The following is a 4,936-nucleotide window of genomic DNA, read 5'->3' as shown; positions in this document are numbered from 1 at the left end:
AAAAAATGTTTTTATCTTCCTAATGTTCTGCTCTTGGCAAACGCTTACAACCATCATCAACCACCATGTGGGACAACAGGCAGGACAGCGGGGAATCTCTGAAAAGAGGGTTTTGCAGTAAGATGTGCTGTGTTGCTAACTGGTTCCAGTTTTAAACCTGCAGCCATTCTAGTCTATTGATTTCAGAGTTGGAAAAAATGTTCTGCTCAATATTTGATTAATCTGAAACTCGGGTTTTTTCGGTTGTTGGTTTGGGATTTTCAACAAAGCAAAAAACCACATTTTGGATCACGCAAGGTATTTCAAGGCGTGTCTCATAAAACCAATATGGAAACTTCAACAGAGGATTTCCAAACTGGGGATGCGGATAGATTCTCATATCCAAAAACCCAACAGACAGGGCACCCATCAAAGCTGTGAAGGGGATCTGAAGCTGAAGATCACCTGGTCTGAGGAGGCAGATGGAAATGGATCTGTCTCCTGGGGTGCAAAAAGCCTTTCTTCCCATCAGAACTGGTTCTTGGAGGATGAGGCGTACCAAGATGAACCCCGTATAATGAGACTACAGAAGTCAAAACAACTGCAGAAACCAGAAGGTAACATCAGACTTGTACATAAATGAGGACAATCTTTGCTGGCTCTGCATCTCACAGCTTTTCCACAGGTTTTTCTACCCAACAGGACAAAAGGCAAAAACTACCTGTGCCATCAACTAGAGCTGTGTCTAGCAATGCCCATCTGCACGCATGGAGGGATCTGCAAGGCTGCTCCCACAGGGAGATGTCGTAGCTCGTAAAACTGAAAGCGATCGAGCTGGAAAATTAAAACTATTTCAGAATTTCATCCGTTCCCGATGCTTCTGACAGTAAGGAGATTGGCAGTCTGAACTTGCAGCGTGGGGAAGGAGCGCTGTACAGCAACAGCAAGCCAGATCTTTGCCCTGTTAAGCAATCAATTAAGAGCTGATGGGGTATACTGCTTATCTGGCACTATGAAGAGGTAATTTTCTCATAAATGTCCAAGAACAACAACAACAACAACAAAATCACAATAGGATCAAATGCCACTCTACAGGTTTGTTGCTGTTTCTACCAGTAATAACAGTGTCAGTTTAAGTGACTTTAAAAGCTGAAACATAAAGATGAGACTAACAGGTAGAAGTGAAGTCTCCTGAAGCTCTGTGGCAGGATGCTCCTGTTTAAGACGGTGCCTCTCGGGGGGACAGAACATCTAACTCTATGAAAAACATTATTTGAAGACTCAGATGGGAAAAAAAATAAATCTTTCCTCAAGAAAATGAGTCTCTAAAAATGATTTTTTGTGGCGATAATCAACGCAAGGGAAAGCCTCCTAGAAAGAGGCAAAGTTTAGTTTAGAAATACTGGATAGTAGGAGAAAAAGTAAAAAGATAAATTAAACACAAAAGAGAAAGAGGTCATTTAATTACTCTTCAGAACAGGGTACCGAGCAAGCCCTGGGACTGCACTGCTGAGCTTCACACGTTTTTTACGGGCTATGGCTTCAAAACAGGTATCAGAACAGTGAGCTGGGAAAGGACAATTCCAGAATAAAACAACACAGGCTGCTGAAACATGGGGACATACGAGAGAGGTTCGATCTCTGTCTTCTCAGCTGCTTTTCAACTTTGTAATCTATTTGCTGGAAATATCATGTGGTATAAACGCGGGTTAGGGCAAAAGTGACTGGCTGACTGCAACGGCTCAGCAGTAATGCACAGTCCCAAATTAATACAGAGCAATTACACACGTGGAGGAAAAAGCTTTACATCTCTGCTGATGAAACACAGGAAAACAAATGGTCCATTCTTACATCTTTCTATGAATTTACAGTATGAATTATCCAGATAAATACATTTTTTTAAATTATTTGACTGCTGCCTTGTATCAAAATAGATCATTTATATCAAAGGAGAATCAGTTCACTTATCCAGACAAGCACCTAAATCCACACTTCACTTTACACCTTCCAGTAGTCCCATGGATTTTAATGAGACAACTCAGGTGTCTCAAGTTATCTACACGCTTATCACTGGGGCCACTTTCCTCTAACAGACAGGACCAGCCCTTTTGTGACACTTGTGTGGCAATACATCTCCCACCTGAATGGAGAAAGCTTGTTTTCTGAAAAAGAAATGTGGAAGAAAAAAAACATTTCAAAACTGAGGCCTGGGGGGGGGCTGGCAGGTAAAGGCTTATGAAATAGAAGAATAATTTTCTTTTGATCATGGGAGTTACTAGTGCAAAAAGCTAGGAATTCAGAATAAAAGGTTCAAGAATGAATCATTCCCATATTTGCAGTGAATTTATAGACCCTGCTTACTGTAAACTATGATAAAGAGAAGTCCATAATCTCATTTACAGTCATCATGAAAACATGAAAAAAACCCACCCTTATGCCAGAAAGATTTTTATACCCTGTTAACAAAAGAGTTCTTAGTTGCCTTTAAATTCAATGACTGAACTCAAATTAGAAGCAATAGGTTTAGGTTTTCATTTGTGTTTTATATTGTGCTGGGGTTCTTTTACTGTGAATGGCAAACTTAAAAAAAACCCAAAAAACCCCCAAAAAGACAGCTCCAGAATTTGGTTATACGGCTAATTCATTAGAGCGAATTGTTTGTCCAGGTTACCACTTACCAATTAAATCGTCACTTTGCATGAAGGGGGATTAAACTCTCTAAAAAATGATAGCAATTAAATGTATAAGCCTAGCACCACAGGGATCGAAGTTCACATCTCCAAAATTTGCCTAATTTGCAGCCACAAGTTTTATTCTTGGAATTTCCATCTCTAAACCCTCCACTGGAGATCCCATCTTCAAGACACGTGTGTAACCGGGATTTTACCACTGCTCCTGTCAGGCACACTCTGTTACCAGCACGACGGGAAGCCTTGCTGTACTTAGTCTATATCCACCCTTCCAAGTATCACCATAATTCCAGCCCCCGCCGAGGTCCCAGACCCTTGCTCTTTGGGATTATGATGGCCCAGGAGTCACTGCTTAATACCCAAATATCCTTTATTCCTCTTGACTTCATCCCTTATTTATTTGACTGGTAGTGTGTGGTTTGAACGGCGGCTTTGCAAACCTCCAGCCTTATCTTGTTTTTCTGGTTCTTTTCTTACAATGGCTTTAGGGAAAAGGGGAGAAAAAAAATATGGCAGCACAAAAAAAATACCTCATGGAGCTCAATTTCTTACCAGGCTTTCTTATCCCATTTGGTAATGAAAACTGTGTGGGGGTCAGCCTGGATGCGGGAAGGATTTGTTCTAACGTCCAAGCAATATCCAGCTGTTGCTTTTTACACAGGGATGTTTACTACCAGATTCCTTCACCTCACCCTTCGCTTTTACTCCCTAAGCCGGCCAAGTTTGAAAAGACAAGATTTATTTTTTTTATATATATCTTATTTTTTCCCCCAAATGGCACAGAAATAAACGTTGAGCAGCTCATCTGCAGTGCAAGCCTTCCCCTGCGCACCCAGCCCGCCGCCGGCTGGGGCATTCCTCCCAGCTCAGCAGCGGGAAGGAAAATAAAGCTCGATTTTGCTGTATAAAAAAGTGGTTTCTAGCTCTGGGGTTTCACTAAGTGATTCCAGGAAGACCGAGAAGATGACAGCTTAGATTTCCAACTGTTTTGTGGTTTGGTTTTTTTTTTTTTTTTGGTGGAGTAGCAATAGAAAAAAATTCAGCATTTTTACAACCTCACAAAAGATACAGGAGCCTGAAAAAGCTGAAGTTTTAAAACTGTGACAGAATATAAAAAACACCACTTTGCAGGAGTTATTTTCTACCACCTCGCACTTGCTTCTGGAGAAGAAAAATTACCTCCTAATTCAGGTTCATTTAAAGTGCAGCTGATCATCAAGACCTAAAAGGAATTCTCATTTGCGAGGGTAAAAAAAAAAAATAAAAAAATTTCCTGTCCATTTGTGGAATTTATGTCAGATCTATAATGCAATAAGCTCAACACTCCATCAAACATTTTCTATTTAACCTGAAAGGAGACTAAGTCAAATCACTTACATGCCTGTGTGTATGACTTGCAAAGAGGAGCAAGTGCAGCCACAGCGTGGACTGAAGTACCACGGAGTGATTCTCACGCCTTCAGAATAAGTAACCTTAAGAATCAGCAACCTTAAGTGCTCCATCATTTATCCTATAAAGGATCAACGGGAAGGGCTTAATGTGAAGAGTTCAGATTTACTGGGCTTCAGGGGGAAAAAAAAAAAAAAAAAAAAAAAAAGAGAAGAAGAAGAAGAAGAAGAAAAATGGCAGATTTAGCTCTGGATTAGGCTGATGTCATGACCCAAAACCAGGAGCACAGCCTTTTCAGTACTTATTCATATCCTCATGGCAAAATCCCCCACAACTGAATAATGATCTCTGTATGTCTTTTTTATGAACCATATGATAGAGTTTAACAGCTAATTATACTGCCACTACAGAGATACAGTGAATAGATCAAATATTAGAGGAGATACCTCCTTTTAGCATCAGGTCAATCAAAGCCAAGAAAAAGCCCCGTGCTCATCCCTTCCCTGGGCAAGACCCAAAAATTAATTTTGACATTAACACTGTGTGAGGGCCAGTGGTAGGCACCAGCTCCAGGACTATGAAGTCTTTGCTGGAAATCTCCAGATCAACCTCTACAGTCTTCTCCCCTTCCAAATTCTGCAGGACTGTTCCATTAGGTATGGACTACCCAAAGGGATACGACACCTGATTAACATGCATTTAAAAAAACAGAACAGCAATGTAAAGAGTAGCTTAATTGGTTCAAGTGTTGAGTCCATCACTTCTTGCTCTATTGCTTTATTCCATAGGAAACATAAAAATATCTTTAGTTATGAAAAATTAATTCATTCCATCTCTCAGGTTAAGGAAAGTAACAGTTATTCCAATGTGGGAATTTG

The sequence above is a fragment of the Falco naumanni genome, chromosome Z, assembly GCF_017639655.2.
Source record: "Falco naumanni isolate bFalNau1 chromosome Z, bFalNau1.pat, whole genome shotgun sequence".
Lineage (NCBI taxonomy): Eukaryota > Metazoa > Chordata > Aves > Falconiformes > Falconidae > Falco > Falco naumanni.
This window is presented reverse-complemented; position numbering follows the sequence as displayed.